The following is a 19,462-nucleotide window of genomic DNA, read 5'->3' on the forward strand; positions in this document are numbered from 1 at the left end:
AGAGATCTGTGATGCAAAATCCAGACACTTTCCAGCAGCAACAAAGAGCTGTTTGTTGTTGTTATTTGTATATCTTTGCTGTCATATAATGATTGTCTGGAATTTATAGACTAGATCTGGTAACCTCATGAATAACTGGTTTTCAAGTGTAAATTTAAAAGAAAGTCATATTTATTTTTATTCGATGTCCTTGATGCAAGTATTATTATTAGAGGTGAAAGATGACAGAAAGATTTTGCACTATTCTTTAAAAAAAAAAAAAAAACTTTTAAGAGACAAGGGGGCATAATGGTTAAATGGTGATTTCACAGAGTGAGTAGGGCTGAATTTTTCATCCTTTTATTTTAAGCTATGATTTCAAATAATTATAAGTTAAATAGGGATGAAGCAAAATTTCCTTGGTTATCATTTTAATATGAACGGATCTAATTTTCAGTTCCTGAATTAGTGTGAGTCAGAGCACAATTATCATTCATATTGTCAATTTGAATTTTGTAACATAGCTCCAATTTTGAAAAATGTATGCATTAGGAAAATAAAATGTAACAAAAATCCAGGCAATATGTTTACAAACAAGCATGTATTTAGAATGTTTATACAAATTATATTATATTGTATTGTATTATATTATGTTATATTATATTATTTGTATTATATATTATATTATATTAGAAAAATTACAAATAAACACCTGCATTTTTAGGCACACTAAAAAAAATGAGATGCAGAAATGAAATGAATCTACTTGTGCTTGTAAAAATATATATATAAAGTAAGGAAAGCAAATAGATTGAGTCAATGCTACAGGGTTGAGTTGACATTTAGGAAGAAATAATATGATAGATCTGTCTTCATCGGAAATGGCCACTTGATTCACTCATTGAGTGTTCTGTATATGTGCACTGATGAATCAAGGATATATCTTTCACGCTACATTTATTTTCTCAGTGTCATCATTTATATTGAACATATCTCCTGAGATAACATAATGTTTGTTATTGCACAATGATCCATAACAGTAGTTCTCACTTATAAAGTCTGATTTTTCTCTCTCAGAGGAGAAGAATCCCAATAACAATTTTAGGCCTCAGTCTTTGTGATCTACCTAGGATAAACTCAGCCAATATATAAACAAATACAGGTAGTCCTTGCTTACCAACTTCCTTGTTTAGTGACCATTCAAAATTATGACAATGTAAAATAAAAAACAGCGTTGCAACCAATCCTCACATTTATGACCATCGCAGCATCCTGCGGTCACATGATCACCATTTGGGCACTTCACATTTGGTGCACATGTATGGCCATTGCAGCCTCCCATGGTCATGTAATCACCATTTGCATGCTTCCCAACTGGCTTGAAACAAGCAGAGTTAATGGAGAATGTGGAAGTAAAATTGTAAGTCACAGTCATGTGATGTTTTGCTTAATGACCACCATAACTCAATGACCAAATGGAATTGGGATTGTAAGTCTGTCTTAGTCACGTGATTTTCTGCTTAACAACCATGTTGCCAGTCCCAATTGTGGTCGCTAAGTGAGGACTACCTGTACAGATAAATGTGAAGCCCATATATGTGTGTATGTATATATTTGTGTGTGTGTGTGTGTATGTATATATGTATATATCTTTTAATCTATTTCTTATTTCTTAGATTTCTGTCCTGGCTTCCCTTCAGGAGCTCAAGACAGCATACATAGTGCTCCCTCCTTCTATTTGCCCCCATAACAAACCTATAAGATAGGTTGGATTACAAATGAGTGAATGAATGATTGAGCCAATATTACCTAGTAAGCTTCTGTGACTGAAGGTGGATTGTAATCTGGGTTTACCTGGTGCTAGTCCAACATTTTAATCATTGTACAGAAATGGACTTTCATAAATAATTATAATGTTTGCATGGAGCTGAAGAAAAATGCACTGAGCAAGGAGGTAAAATCAGGGTAGGACTATAATATCCAATTTATTTAAAAATTAATGGGATTATTAAATAAATTTATTAAAATACATTCTACTAGCAATATATTTACTAGGTTATTAACATCAGGGGTTAATTTAATTATATTAATTTTACAGAGTTTTACCTTTCTTACATTTGTTATCTACTCCAATTTTCGGAAAAGCTGGATAAAGACAAGATGGGACTTCCCATCCATGTATAGAAGTTGCTTGGACCAAGAGAGGAATCTTACTTATTATTGGACATATTTTTGTTGCATCTTTTAATTTAGGGAGTACAGAAGAAATCTATCCTCCTGCTTTCCCTATCACTCTACTTTACTCTACCAAAGTGGAGTTAAACTATGGAATGTGCTGCCATCAGAGGTGGTGATTAATGATACCAATTAACTGGCAAACAGTATGCAATTATCCAGGAGTGCCAATCTTAGGAATGCCAAAGTTCTCCTCTAGGGAAAAATAAGTGTTCTGTAAAGTATGCATTTTGCCTTAAGAAAAAGTGACTCACTCAGCCCGTCACTCAGTTCACACAGTGTTGCTGTAACTGAATGGGTAGGTGGGAATAGATTTCATTTGTAAATGAAAGATGGATTACTGCTGTGGTTTTGCTCAGTTGTCTCAGGGGATGGCAGCAATGGTCTAACCTTCTCTGCACTGAAGAGGGTTGGGCCTTGTCTGAACTTGGAAGAGAGATCTCCAGGAGCTATAGGATATATTGGGGAGTAAAAAATAAAAATAAAAAACCCTAGAATGAAGAAGGCAGGTTGCCAAATGACTTCAATATTGCTGCCAAGAAAATTACATTGATGTTTCCATGAAATCATCAGGAATAAAACTATGCTCAGTGATTAAATGCCTCAAGTTCATCCCCCTGCTCTACCTTCTGACAGAAAAATGTTAGAATGTACTGGAGAGGGGAAGAAGGAGAATTCAAGGCAAATTCCAAGCTTAAAAAATAATCAGAAATTAAATGTAAATTTCTCTCAAAGCCATTCTTATTATTTTTCTTTATTACATTTGCAGGTTTTTCACTTTAAAAAATATTTCTAAAGCCAATATTTTTTTTTTGCTTTTTTTTTTTTTGGTGCCTCTGAGTCATGTTGATTCCTCCTTCCTATGGCTGAGAAGAAGTGACTGGCCCAATGTCACGCAGCTGCCTTTGTACCTAAGGCAGGACTAGAAATCACGATCTCCCGTTTTCTAGCCTGGTGCTTTAACCACTATACCAAATTGGCTCTTGTAAATATATCTTATTACCTCTACCAAAATACTTTATGTCTGCAATAATATATATCATTGTTTAGGATTAAACCTACTGAACTGTGCATAGCTTTTTCAAGGTTGTCAATATAACTTTTTTAAAATGCTGCTTGTTTTGATTATTTTGATTTTTTTTAATCCATTCAGTCATGTCCAATTCTCAGAGACTGCCTGGATAAGTCCCTGCAGTTTTCTTGGCAAGGTTTTCAGAAGTGGTTTGCCATTGCCTGCTTCCTAGAACTGAGAAAAAGTGACTGGCCCAAGTTCACCCAGCTAGCTTTGTGCCAAGGCAGGACTAAAACTCACAGTCTCCTGGTGTCTAGCCTGATGCCTTAACCACTACACCACACTGAATGATTGTCATATTAAAGGACTGTCCACAAAGTCTAACTGATATTATCCGGTTTTAATATAGTTATGTCATAAACACCATTAATACTCTGAAAGAACCTCAGCTCTTCCTCAGTAGCATGTTGAGTACCATCTGACCTTAGGGGCCCATAATCTGGCATTATAACATCAATTTATATTTTCTATCCATGTGGTTTTCTTGGTAAAAATACAGAAATTGTTTACCATTTGCCTTCTCCTGCTTAGTACGAATTAATGCCTTTGCCATTGTCAATAAAATTATCATCAGCCTCCAGCATCTTCCTATATTGCTGCTTTATATAGGTGCCTACTTGCTTTAGCTGAGCAGCTGGGATGACCTTCATACCTTGGGTAACCCTGCTGGGAATATATACCCTTAGCATACACTTCTGATGTTTTTTGCTCATCTCTCCCAAATTAAATCTCTTTTGTTTAGCAATGGCTATGGAATTTTATATAAATAAACAGTCTCTGCAAAAGATTTTTAATAGCTAGTCATATATAGGCTTTACATAATTTAATTATATACATGTTTAATTGTATTTATATTGGCCATGAGAAAGGTTTCTCTTCAAACTATTCTAGCATTCTACATTGCATAAAACAAAATGTCTTTTTTCTTCCTTCCTATATTTTTATATCTCCGTTTTGTACCTTCCTTTTCACCATATGAGTAGGCAAGCTATACGTCTCAGGAAGAAAAAATCCAAGTCAGCTGATATTATATTGCACATGCTAAGCATTTTCATGTTACAACAGGGCAAATGTACATACTGAAATTAATAACACATCTATCTCACTAAAATATTGTAAAAATAATAATAGATAAATGTTCTGTTTTTCCCCTACAAATAATTTAAAGAAGAGACATCTTCTTTAGATTATTATAATGGAACCCAGACAAACATTAATTTTGCTTTAAATTTCCTCACAGTAATATATTGAATTAAGAAGGTAGTGGAAATAGATGAAAGAATAAAATGAAAGGAATATGTTACATTGTTTTTGAAAGGTCATACTTTGCAGAAGTGCTAACATCAATGGGAAAATGAAACTACAAGGCAAGCATATGTCTTTATGAGCTTTGCCTACAGGTAACACTGATGTTAAAAAGCAGATGGTATTCATAGCTATAAAAGATTTAAATGCATTGTGATTCATTGATGTAATTCATATTGAACTCTTAATTGAACATTAAGTTCCTGTAGCTATAGAGAAATTCTATTTCAACTTACTAGCTGCTCAAGTGAAAAGGCTGAAAATATATCCCATTGAGGAACATACAGTATCTGAATTGGAAATTGCATATTATTCTTTAGTGGAGAAGTTAAAGACTGTTCAGACCTTTAATCAAATATATGAAGTCAAATTCTAGTTTTCACATATTGAATTCCAGCTCACCTCCATCTGTTTCTCTGTTTCCTTCCTAGTTTTTAGCCTGTAGTTTTATATATATCCCCTTAAATCTTTACAGGTCAAACTATTAGTCTGAACTAAGTTGAAATCAATGGAGTTCATCCTCCAAGAGAATGTACCTATGACTGAGCTGCAGAGCAGCTTAAATACATCAGGCTTAATTCTTTGTTTACTGCAATCAAGTATCCTAGTTCTAAAATATAGAACATTTAACTTGTGATTCAATCTTATGTTGAATAGGTATAAGTACAAATCCCAATATGCTCTTTAGTATGCAATAGAGATGGTATTAAGATGTCCTTCTATTAATTTGTGAAATGTTCTAGAGCATTTCAGAATTTCCCGGTTTTTTTTAAGGTTTCTATCATTGATTGAAGTTCAAGTGATTATTATTTCCATAATTAATAGCTTAAAGACAGCATTAAATGGCTGGATGTGATATAACAAAAAATGTCCAACCCCTACAGAAACACTCACAGCAACTAGAATTAAATACAGCATATATATATATATATATATATATATATATATATATATATATATATATATATATATATGTCTGAGATATAACTACCCTTTAACAATTTTACCCTTTCCCATCCTGATTTTTACCCTTTCCTTTTACCCTTTCCCATCCTGATTTTTTTTTTTTTAATTTAGAATACTCTCTTCTCCAGCTGGAGCATGAAGATATCAGTGAAATGGTATCACATATTCTAACCCAGCTCATTCAAATGAAGAATAATTAGCTTTAATGTATTTTATTTATGCTGATGTTTCTTTTTAATATCTGATCAAACTCTTTCTATCCACCATTCTTTGTTTCTCTGAAATGGAGTGATTTCATTTTCACAAGAAAAAACTGACTATCTTGAAAATTCTGGATCAGTTATTAGGAACAATCACTAGCATTTATTTCTCTGGCTTTACAAAAAAAAAAAAGTATCAGTTGATAATTAAAAGTGTACCTTACATACATGAGACTTATTTTGTACCTAAAACAATTGCTATAGAAATCTAATAGAGCTAGAGGGAAAAAATAATGCTATAAATTTATCCTTTAGTCTTTGAATACTTCTCTTTCATACTTTTTGAGGCTTGCTTGTAAATTATTTAATAAGTCATGGGGCTTTTTTTCTCTCCTATTCATGCTTAAAATCAAAATCAGATTTGTATTGTTGAAAAACATGGAGATAATGGATTCCTATAGAGGAAACACCTGTTACTAGTAAAGAATTAAAGTGTGTTCCATACTCCCATGAAAGTGAATAAAGAGCTCAAGGCACTACTTAGACAAAAATACCTTCAACTAAATTCAACAAAGACCATCAATCACAGCAGAAAACCTTGATGAAATGTTTTCATTACATTGTGAACAACAAAAGGTATCTTCTGGGGATGAAAAAAGAAGAAAGAATCCTTGGGGATATTTTGACTGATTAATTACGCAAATAGATTGCCTCTTTAGCAGCAAAGTGGTTGAAAACAAAATTAAAAAAATAAAGTTAACTGCATCTCTCGAAGTATAAAAGTAATCCTTTGCATTTAAATAGCAAAGCTAGATGCTCTTCTCACTGAGAATACTGCAGACTTCAAGGAGTAGATATGGAACACTGAGTGTGTGTGTGTATACAGTATATGTATGTATGTATGTATGTATGTTTTTGAATAATATCCCTTCTCACTCCTATGGGTGGTATATGTCTTCCTCAATCTCAGGTTCTCTACCAGAGGCCTGGAGTTTGAGGGTTCTGCGCAGTATCTTAGCTTTTCCTAGCACTGCACTCTTCTGGACAGAGAACTCTGATGTTGCTCCTAGGATCTGTTGGAACCACTCTCCCAGCTTAGGAATCACAGGCCTGAGTGCTCCTACCACCACTGGGACCACTTTGGCCTTCACTTTCCACATCCTCTCTAATTCATCCTTCAGGCCCTGGTACTTCTCCAGCTTCTCATACTCCTTCCTGACATTGCTGTCAGTTGGCACTGCTACATCTATCACCACTGCTATCTTCTGGTCCTGTCTACTACCATGATACCTGGTTGATTGGCCAGTACCTGCCTGTCTGTCTGGATCTGGAAGTCCCACAGGATCTTAGTCCGGTCATTCTCTACAACCTTCTGTGGAATCTCCCATCTGGACTTGGGAGGGTCTAGCCCCTTGTAGAGACTGGATAGTATAGTGGTCAGAGTACCACCTTTGGAGCAGGAGACTGGGATTCAAATTCTGGCTAGTAGGGGTCCTTGGACAAAGACCCCCTAATGCTTTACCTGCCTACCTCAAATATGAGAGTGATATGAACAAAAAGAGTAATGCCAGCTTGGACATCGCCTGGATTAACAAGGTCCACATTAGATGTTAGGGAACCAGGACAATCTGACGATAAGTGGGCTACTGGAACAAACCATTAAAATTATTTGAGATTGTAATATAAATGCAACCATGCAAATACATTAAGTGGTACATGGAAACAAAATCAGACAATGAATACAAGCTACATCAAACCCAATGTTATGTTTCAACTTCTGATACAGATTTTGGGTTTCTGACTGAGAAATATTAATTATATATAAAAGTGACAGTGGCCAGTTAGGAGTAACTACTTTTTCCTCATCAAATAATACTTCTTTGCCCTCTTGGGATGCTACTATATATAATATAGTAGTATTATTGGGGATAGTTATAAACATCTAATGGTGCTAGGCTGCTGAGTTCAGTTTGAAGAATCTATTAGGCAGGAAGGCAGGAAGGAAAAATGAAGGAAAAGAAAGGAAGGAAGGAAGGAAGGAAGGAAGGAAGGAAGGAAGGAAGGAAGGAAGGAAGGAAGAAGATGTTTACTCTCAGCTACTTCCTTATATAATCCATCCTCAAATAACTTTTTTTAAAAAGCACAATTTAATAGTAATCTAATATTTCAGTCTCCAGGATCCCAAATCAATAAAAACATCTGGATCAAATGTTTTCACCCAGACTGGTCTAAATAATTGGGATTTTATGACTATATTATGACAGAAAATTTGAATGAGATTAAACGCTCAGCCCTAAAATCACTACTCTGATTTAAATGTTTTCATGCCTGCATTTATGTTACCCTTGAACATAACATTATTATCAACAACACATGATTGTTGATGTACCACCACCATGATTTCAGTTAAGCATAGGGACTGAATTATATAAACTTTCTGCCACATCCTTAAGTTAATAACATTTTAATGGTAACGTATGTAAATAACAACAGTTTAATACTGTCTTTTAAATGGATAACTCACTATTTTAAGGTTTAAAGAGCAGGAGCTTTTAAGGGCACCTATGTTAATTGACTGTCTAGACTCTACCATTTTAAAATATCTTCCACAATTTCCAGTGAACAAAAACCACACTGGATCATTACCTCCTTCTAAAATAAATGGAAAATAGCTGCTTTCTGGAAATCAGTTACTTGTGCATATTCATGTAGTTTTCTCCCTCTCCAGCTCCCTAACTCCCTCAATAAGCATTAGGAAAATACAATCAATCCACTCACCAAAACTTTTAAGTTACAATACTTAGAACAGAACGCTACCCTTCCATAAAAAGTCATGGAACAAAAACAGCCATACACAAAAAAGTACATGAAAAATACCCAATATATATTTTCTCATTAATTTTGTGATCTCTGTGGTAATAAAACCTGGTGGAGTTGAATGTTGAGACAAAACTGGATAAATACTTCCTTGATACCTTGTACAATTTCTATGAAGCAAATACCATTGAAGCAAATACCATTAAAATCAAAGGGCTTGATTTCCAATTTGGATTGAAGATGGAGATAGAGCTCCAAGATGTGGAATGTAAATAAGTGAGTCTGAGACACTGTAAGTTTTTACAGTTGCCTAATCTCAGTCATGAACATGTTTATTACCATGTTTCCCTACTGCAGAATAAACCAGGAAATTAACTGTGAAAGGAGAACAGTAAGAGCATGTTACTTAAACAGTTCCTCATGAAAGAAAATAGGGGCCTAAAATTTGAAAGTACCTCAGTGCCAAGCCATGTGGGGGAGATGGGCAGTGATAAAAATATGATAGATAAATAAATAAACAAATAAAATATAGAAGTTTATACAGTAGGTTAAAATTAGCACTTTAAATTACACCAAGAAACCAATTGGCAGCTGATGCAGGGACCACAGCACAGGTATAATGTGCTTATAGTATCTATTACCACTTATCATGAAGGCTGCTGCATTTTGAACCAAACATAGTTTCTGAGTGGTCTTTAAAGGGAGCCCCATGCATGGGAGCCCCATGCAGAGGTGGTGAAGACAGCATGAATTACTGGTCCCGGATTAGGCCACTATTGATGCACCGACCAAAACAGAATAAAATCCATGCAGACCGTGGCCTTCACCTGCCTATGCAGCAGTAGCTGTGACTCCAATAAGACCCCAAAGTCACAGATCTGCTTTCTCAGGGGCAAGACTTTACTGCATAACCAGGATGACCACAATGGTGACATACAGTTAGGTATCATCATGATGATATCATACCCCAAATTACTAGATGACCTCATCAAGTAGTTTCATATAGATACTATAAAATATGGAGAGAAAGCCAAGTACTACATTTCTTCACATATAAGAAGCCCCCAGGTTGATCTCTCTCCACTTACAACCACCAACTAGAACCATCTAGAAAGACCAGAACTACAGTGTTCCCAATCCCCACAGACAGCCCAGAAAGATATCATAGTCAATAGTATTGAAGGCACCTGAGAACATGTTATATTAAACCATAAGGGATGTAGTTCTCCACCTTGATCATGGTAAATGCAATTTATCATGATGCCATGTCATGACAAAGCCTGAATCCTAAATGAAAAGTGTTCTCCAGGTTGCTCTGCAGTTGTTTACAAACCATGATCTCAACAATCTTCTCCATGGATTAGAGACATAGTCTCTAATAGGGCCAGAAGAACTCTAAGAGAATGACTAGATTTTAAATAGCAATTATATATTTATCAACCAAACCAAGAAGAATCTATCTGTAGTTAACTAAATATAAAAAATGACAACTTGAAAAAGAAACTGTAAAAGGGCTTGAGATTCTGCCTATCCATATAGTAAACAGAACAGAAACAATCTAAAATTTCTGAGTGTGAGAAGCCACCCCCTCCCCCCAAGAGACCCTACCCAGACTGAGTTTGAAATTATTAGTCTGCAGCTGCAAACAAACAAACCACAACAAAATTCAGGAGAAAAAAAAAAAAACCCTCCTATCTCTATGGAATCTCTATAGAAAATGCAGTTGGACAGCATCTTAGTAGTTTCCAGAATCCTCTGTCTCCTTTTTATTTCTCTGTCACATGACCCAAAGCATAGTTACTATTAAGGGGCTGGGAAGACTTCCAGAAGCTATAATCTGTATACTTTCCCTACCTTGTTGAAATTACCTGAGGTCTTGCCCTTCATTAATATGCCCTCTATTACTCGGTTGGCTCACTCTATTTCTATTCATCTAGGAAATGGGTACAAAAAGTTTTGACAGTCTGAGAACTGTACCAAGCCTTGCATTGCATGTCGAGGGCTGCATTTCAAGAATGCATGGGACTTGACCCTATTCTGAGAAGGGATTTCAAAAGTTTTAAGTGATTAAATGACTATCTTCAGCATCTGTACACATTTTCCTCACAAAATCCTCAATGTGCAAGAAAAGATCAACATATTTAGACAACCTACTCTGAGAGAAGCCTTGGAAGGTACAGACAGGATATCAAGTGAGTGGCAACATGTATTCCCCTGACCTATTTTTTTTAAATAGATGGCTGGAGTGTGTAAGTATAAGGCTTTCAGACAGCAATATGTTAATAGCCTCTAAATCCTGGCAGCAGCATCCATGGATGGCTATGTAATAGCGATTTTGCACAGAAGTGGGAAGTCTTTGCTTAAGCAAGATAAGCAAATCAATTTTACTAGTCTCTCTGTAGTCATCAGTGCCATATCCCATACTGTTTCTCAGATGCAGTATTTTTTTTGGAAATGTAAGAAGAAAGCTAAGCTGCATCTTCTGCAAGCAGAAGTGTTTTTTCACCAATGCAAAGATCACTGTAATGGTAAGTTCAGAGCCTGAGACACATTCATATGCTGACTATCTGGATATTTCTAACTTATCAATTAAGACAACAGTCTCTTCACCAGTTCACACAGAGGCCATGTGTAAAAGATAGAAAAAAGGAGGAGGTAAATTGGATTCTAAGTGAGAGCAATCCAGTTGGTGAGATATCTCTTTCAAGAAATATATATATATATATAAAAAAGCACACCTCTGGGATAATTTTGTTTTCAGTTGAAATGAACTGCCAAGAGTTTGAAAAGCCCATGGAATCTCAGATACGTATTCTGAAGACAATTTTGCTTTAAACTGCTGTTACAAACCATAAGGAAGAATAATTTAAAATCACTTTGGCAGACCCCTTCTTCCAAGAATTTCCTGGTATAAGACAAAAATGGTAAGCTGCTACCAGTCAGGCAGAATCTCCTAATAATCCTAGTTTGTCCAACTGATATATTCTTAATTTTTCTACTCAGGATTTCTCTCTTAAGAAAACAGAAAGGATATTATTTATATTTATCTATCAAATGTCTAAGACTGCATGCTCCTTTTCCTCTTGGTCACAATTCTCCCACAGCAGACACATACTGGATACTCTCATTGGTAAAGTTTGCTGGCTCCTTCTCCCCATTAAATAAGTGTGCCAACTGATCTGAGTCCCTTGCACCCTCTAAAATGTCCTCTTTCCTTGTAGCTGCAGGGAGGGAGATGTGCTATTAGGGCACTGTGTTGACAGTAGATAAGATATGTGCTTTCTCCATTTTACCTTTTACTTCCAAGTAATCTTTCTAACTTTCCCTTAAAGTCTTTTGTTTCTTATCTCCCTTTTTTCCCCTTGAGCTACCCTTTATTCATCTTTCTGTCTTGCTTTAAAGCTCTCATTATTCCTCCTTTTCTTTTTACCTAGTATGCTTTCAGACTTCTACTTCTCTTTTTTGCCTGTCTGGGACAAGCCTGTCTTTGTCAAGTGGAGTCTCAGTGCAAAATGCCTTATACTCTCAGTTTTTTATATCCTTTCACAAACTATGAGTTTCTTTCCCCTGCCTCTTCTTTTAGGACAGTCTCCTGTTCTGAAGATCCTTAATTCTGATTTCCTTCCAGTCTCCCTGCTGTCTACTAAGAAGCCCCTTGTTCTTTTGTAGGTTTTATTTACCTTTATTTCTCTATTTACCTGAACATCTTGTTTCCTCTACTACTGACTTCTTCCAATTTACACCAGATGTATCCATTTCCCAACTCTTCTACAACTTTTAGGGTTACATATAATTTATCTAAGAACACTTGGTATCTAGAATATAACATAATGTTTATCTGGTGTACTTCTTTGAGAGGGAATTTGACCATTGCAGTCTGTTGTAGCATGTAAACTGGACAAGAACCAAATTCATATCTACATTTCACCAATTCCTCTCAATCTAGTATACCTCACAGAATTATGAGGACAAAATTAGAGAAGAAAGTGCTATACATACTTCTTTAGTTACTACAACAAATATGGAAGTTTTAACAATAACAACAAAAAACAAGAACAATTTAATTGTTTTAATTTGGAAGGTATGGGTAGCAGGAAGGCCACAGTCTCATTATAAGAGCAATGGGAATATCTATAACAGAAAATAACCATATCAGAATAATACCCTCTACTCTCTTCAAGTCCATAAGCATAACCAAGGGGGAAAAAATGAAACAATTTCTTAATTAACCAGAAGAAGAAGAAGAAACCTATTTAACATACTTTACATGAGCTCATTAGCTGCTGGCTGCTGGTACACATTAGCTTCTAATAGAAGATAATGTATGTAGCTCAGGGTTGAACTGTGGAGTCCTTGGTGCTTTCTGAGCTTGCTGTTTGCTTGCAGATGTTTCTTTACCCAACTAGGTAACTTCATCAGTGTCCGTGTGGTGAATGCAAACCCCATACTCACTCTGTCTGATGATGTTACCTAGTTAGGTAATGAAGCATCTGCAAGCAAACAACCAAGCTCAGAGAGCACCAAAGACTCCACATTAGCTTCTCTGTATGTCAGAAATAGGCAGTTCCATGGCCCTAATCACCATGGCTGATCGTAAGTGATACTGGGACAGCAACAACTAAAAGGTGACACTTTAGTTGTTGCTGTAAAGTGACACTTTACAGCAACAAATAAAGGGCTATACATTAAATTATAGCTAGATTACAGTTACATTATATTTCAGCCCTTTTTTAGCCAAATACTATGCTTTTCCTCTGGTGGCCTGCCAGGAACCCATATGCAGGGGGATGGGGCAGGACAAAGGTGAAACCAAGAGAAAAACTAAATTTGATTTAAGTTTATATAAATAAATGTTTAATTAGCTAAATATAGTGAATGTGTATTTTCTATGTATTTACTATTTTTCCTACTTGTGTTGCCTTAAAAATTTATAAATTGTAACATTTGCTGAGGATAAGGGGGTTTCAGAATAGAGCTATGGCCTTAAGGACTCAGGTTGGACATTCTTGGCTTTCATATGCAGTTTTATGGAAGGATTTTCCTAAAAAATAAGTTAGGTGACTGACAGTGATTAGGAATAGACAACACAGGCAGGGTAGGGATTAGTGAGGCAGAGAGCAAATCCCAAGCCAGTGTAGTCTGTTGCCCTAAGGATTCACTATATGTATTATGTGTATTTGTACAATTAAAATACCAGTTTATAATATTAATTAAAAATGGCTTATTACTGATTTACTATCTTTTTTGTTGTGTAAAGATGAATTTGCTATCCCTGGAGATACCTATGCTTTAAACTGGATGTGTGAGCCAAGTGTAAAATGCATTTCTGTCCATTTGTTTAAACCCTGCCACTATACAGTAGATCTAGTCATTCTCAAAGAGTATAATTTTAAGACATGATGTATTAAAAAGGAGATTTGTAGTTGTAATACAGTATACCAGTTTCAAAACTGGTATGTATATGTATGTTCTCTTCATTTAATCAAAATTAGTTTTGAAAACAAAAGTTGAAATTTCACTAGTCAGTATACAATTTCTAGTATGTTCATTTATCACCCATTCCAGGAAACAAGGCCACTCATTTATTTAAATTAGAATTTTCCATGCCTAGTATTGAAGGAGTCACCAAGAAGTGAGGTTTTTCTGCTAAATGAGGTACAGAAGTTGTTTCTCCATCTCCTTCTTTCAGTAAAATAAGAAAATTGTGGTGAAAGGAATTATTTCTCAGTAACTAATTCAAAGTCATGTAAACAATGTCAGCTGAGAATTGAAAACACAGACTTTCTGTAGATATATTAGGTCTGTAGTCATACAGGCCATCACCTGATAAATGTCTGACACTACAATAGCATTTGGCGCAAGAGATGTTAGACATATCTCTGTTTTAAGGATGTATTAAAGAAAAGTATGACTAAATATTTAGAAAAGAAACAAACCAAAATAATATCTTTCCTTGGATCAGTGGTATTTAAAACAATATTTCATCCACTACTAACAAAATAACAAAGGGTGTTAAAGATTTATTTATTTAAGAATGGTTTTATCCTATATATATATATATATATATATATTACATTAATTAATTACTAATAATTTTTAACTGTGCTCCTCCTTTTTTTGCTCAGAAATACTAAAGAGGGGTATTTACAGTAAAACTTTATTTTGAGTAGCAATCCCAAATTACGTTTTTCTCCCCCTTTTTTGTTCTTTTGTATTTTCTTACTTTTATATGCAATTGACATTAATTCTTAAATATAAAATAAAAGAAAGAAGCCAACATCAAACAAAAGATATCCTTCCCATTGGATATTTTTTTTCTGCGATATTGACATAAACAACTTGGGTCCATTAAAAACAAGTTATTTTCAATAAAGAATTATTGGCATTATTTCATATTTCTAGCCATCTTCCCTTTTCTCTATAAAAACTAAAGGTAAAGTAAAAAAAGCATGTTCACCTGGGAAGAGATGGCTATTCAGATAACTTTCCATAATGCATTCTTATGTATGTATTGCTTGTTCACTGTCCAGTCACTCTCTCTCAGCGCTAAGAAGCAGACAATGGCAAACCACTTCCAAAATCTTGCCAAGAAAACTGCAGGGATTTGTCCAGGCAGTCAGCAGGAGTCAACACTGACTTGAAGGCACCCCCCCACCACCACCACACCTATTGTACCTAACATATCCAGAAATATCTCCCATTGAATTAATGAAGACAGATGTTCAAGTTAATATGTGTAGCAACGCAGCTTTAGAATTTAAGAATATAACTATAAATTACACTTGGAAATAAACAAGTAAATCTTAACATACCAGATGTTCACTGTAGCATTGTTTAAAATATTTATATAGTGTTTTGGAACACTTCACTCTTTGGGCTGATTTTCAAAAGCAGTCTCACTTGATATCAATTACAGTGACCTCAGATTGATGGATCAGGGTTCAGACAACTTGGGCAAGATAATACTTATCCAAGAATTGTTGCATCTGATGTCAAACAAAATAACGAAAATTACTTCAAGACAAAGCATATTCATGAAGCCATTTCCCACCTTCCAGCATGTAGCAGTCTAGACACATCTGGAGACCATTAGAGTGGGAAAGGCAGGAACAGAGACAGAAATGGTTCTGACAAAAATTCATGTAGCATCTGATCTATTGTTTAGGAGGATATGTGGAGACTTGTGGATCATTCACACAAATAGCATCATAGTATATACAGTACTTAATAGTAATGTTTCTGAAAATAATATATTTCACCACCACATATCTTTATATTTTTATTCAAGAAATTGCTATAGATACTACTATAAAATAAATTAACATATACCATGTCTTGGTTTCATTCATAATAGGAATTTCTCTATGAAACATTTCCTAAAACATACATACTGTACATACATACATACATTTGTACATACATACATTAGTTTTGAACTAGGGGAGTTGCCTAAATTAACATCTGATGTTTTCATTTTGCATACCAGCTATTCTATTATTCCCAGCTTGTAATCTCACCTACAGTTATGAAATTTAAATATTTCCCTAGATAAGACTATTTTGATTTAAGCAGCAGGTCAGGAATTAGGTGACTTGCCAGGCAATGTCTTGGTATAATGTATAATTTAGGTTGAAATCCATGGTACTCTATTAACCACTCAGTGGTGTCTTTAAGGTATTAATGTCTATCAGCAGTATAGACTGCTTATATATATATATAGATAGATAGATAGATAGATAGATAGATAGATAGATAGATAGATACACACACACACACACACACACACACACACATACATATATAATATCTTTACAGCTTCAAGAGTATTAGGAAGAATGCCAACACTATGATTCTTCATGTGTTGAAAAATTAGCATTTCATCTGTCACATTCAAATCACCTGACTCTTCCTACACTGTTTACATCTGTGACAAATTATAAAGTATCCTTGTCCAAATTCCATATGGATAGTGCAACAATGATCTGGATTTGCACTCTGAGCTTAAAAAGTGTGTGAGAGAGAGAGACTTTTAAATTTTCAGATCATTCTTCTCTAATCAGTTAGTCTTCAGTTCCATCCATAGATATCATGACCAATGGAAATAGATTAGGCTATTTTAGAATATAAACCCAATGGAAAAAAGCTTTTTGATATATGTTGTAATAACTGATGCACAATTGAGCAACCCTGATATTATTAACAGCGTATTTTAATTTTGTGATTTATGGCAGATAATGGAACAACCCCACTCTGCCTGATACCACTGCACAGGTACAAAGCACTGGAGAAAGGCAGTCCCTTAAAAAACTAGGGTCTATGCCATGAAGCTCTTTATAGGTGACAACCAACACCTTGAATTGCACCCAAAAGCCACTTGGAAACCAATGCAGCTTGTGGAACAGTGACAACACATAGGCTTATCAAGATCTGCCCATTATTGCTCACACCACAGCATTTTGGACCAGCTGTAGCTTCAATGTGGCCTTTAAGGGATGTTGTGTTGGTGTTTTACTGGAGGTTTGGCAAGGAGGAATTGGATAGTTGTGCATAAGTCTTCCCCTTAGGTGCATGGTACATAGAACTTTATATTTCCATGTTAACAGTTGAGTGTGTAATGCAGAATTAAGCAAGCATTCATTTTAGTCTTTAAAGTGTTATTCTTGGGCATACTTTGCTTTGGGGATACTTCAGACACCTGTGTAGAATAGGATGATATTTCTCATCTTTAATTCAAAACCTTGAGAGGGTCCCATCATTACCTGGTATAAACAGATTCTTCTTAACACTGACGATCTCATTCTTGGCAGAAATCCTTAACCTTAAACCTCAATGGTCTCATTCTTATAGGCAAAGCATTCTAAAATAATATAAGTTCATTCTCCTTGTCACTCCAAATCCAGTGAGAAGAAGCCATTGAAAACTGCATGAGTAATTTTGGTTCAAAGCCTATGTAGGCTAGTTAGAAACTCCCATGAAATGGAACATTGATGCAGAGCTAACTGAGAAGGTACTGCATATTTCCTGGCTTTCAAGGGGTTGTGCACTAGTCTTGAATGAGGAAGTGCCACCCCATCCAAGACCAGACTGAAAAAAATCCCAGATCTACGGGCCTGATCAGCCATAGCAACTTGCCCTTGGCAGGATTGAACCTGAATCTGTTCTTCCCCGTACAGACATGAATAGCTTCCAGATACTGGTCAGGACATTGATGGCATCCAGCCAGGGGTCATGATGTACAATTGAATATTGTATATAATAAGCTAACATCTCTGAATTAGAGGCTACTTTACAAACTTATTGTTACCCACATCCCATCAATGTGCAGTGTTGCAAACATTTAGATACTTTACATAAATATAAATAAATATAAAAATAAATAAATTATTCTTCCTCATGAAGTGGAATCCTGGACCAATCCAGTTATTCAACTGCAGTTTACAATAATACTGGACATGTAGACTCTTTTGTGGAATCACTGAAAATCATGCATGTGGAAGTACCACTACAGCCAAAATTCCAGGTGCAGGCATCATGTTTGAATTGCTGTAATGAGCTGTATATGGGGCTCTCCTTGAACAGCATTTGGAAGCTGTGTGGACAACCTTCAGCATTTCACAGTGTGCTCATATAACAGGTCTCCTCTGTAAGCTGTGGTGGCTTCCAGTGGACTTTGTGGTACAGTTCAAAGTCTTGGTTATTACCTATAAAGTCCTATATGGTACAGGGTCAGGCTATTTGTGGGATTGGCTTCTCTGATTGTTTCTGCTCATCCCACCAGAACCAACAGGGTTAACATGTTCCAGATCCTTTCTATCAAGCATTGTCAAGTTGTCAAACCCAGGAGTCATGCCTTCCCCATCACAGTGTCTGCCCTGTGGAACATTCACCCAAAGATCCAAATGGCTCTGACCCTCTTTCCCTTTTGTAATGCACTAAAGACCTATCTGTTCCCTTAAATATTTGGAACAGTGGGTTAAGCAAGATTTGCTGGTTAATTTGTTTTATTGCTGTTCCTACCCACCCTGTCTGGAAATTGGGAATTATTATTTGGATTGTTTGGTTGTTTAAATTCTTTTGGGTGTATGTTTGTTTTAATTCTTTGTACTCTGATTCCTTGCGATGAAATGGATGGCCATATAAATTTTATGAACAAACAAACAAAGCTCTGTAGCCTAGATGGGTCATAAATTCAGTGTTGCCTTTGTTATTTAACTGAATATTTAAATGGAATCATAATGAATGAGGGAAAACAATACGTTAAGTTGGGAAGATAGTTTCATCAGTTCACTAGGGAAAGTGAAACTGTAGCAGATAGGAAAAAGTGCATTTGCAGCTCTATAGGATCTTGGTTACCAAATACGTTCAGAACACAGTTCATACTTTAAACCAATTGCTAATCTATATTCACTGAAGGAGTTTTAAACAATGGCCTAAATGTATTTTGGTAACCTAAGTCCAGCCATACAACAATGCCTTCTAATTAAAAGAATTTTACTAATATAGAATCAAAGTATTCCAAGTAATTTATTTTGATAACGAAAGTACAATACATTCCATTTTAGTTGGAAAAATAAGTCTGAAATACCAAAATGCAGTGTCAGAAAGGTAAAACAGCAAACTCTCATTATTATCAAAAGAATAGGGATGAAAGTGTAAGAATAGCCCAATTTGGATAAAGAACTTCTCCTGGAGACAAAAGAGATGGTTCAAGAGATAACTTTTTTCTAAGAGGTCCACTGGACTGGCGAAGATAGTAACTTGAGGGCATAGGAGCCTTGATTAAGGCCACAAAGAGCTCAAAATGGTATAACCACAGCTCTGCAAACCCCATAATATTTTTTTTCCTGTCCTGTCATCTTATGATGTAAGATGCCTTGGCACTGAAGTT

The sequence above is a fragment of the Candoia aspera genome, chromosome 8 (assembly GCF_035149785.1).
Source record: "Candoia aspera isolate rCanAsp1 chromosome 8, rCanAsp1.hap2, whole genome shotgun sequence".
In the NCBI taxonomy this organism is placed as follows: domain Eukaryota; kingdom Metazoa; phylum Chordata; class Lepidosauria; order Squamata; family Boidae; genus Candoia; species Candoia aspera.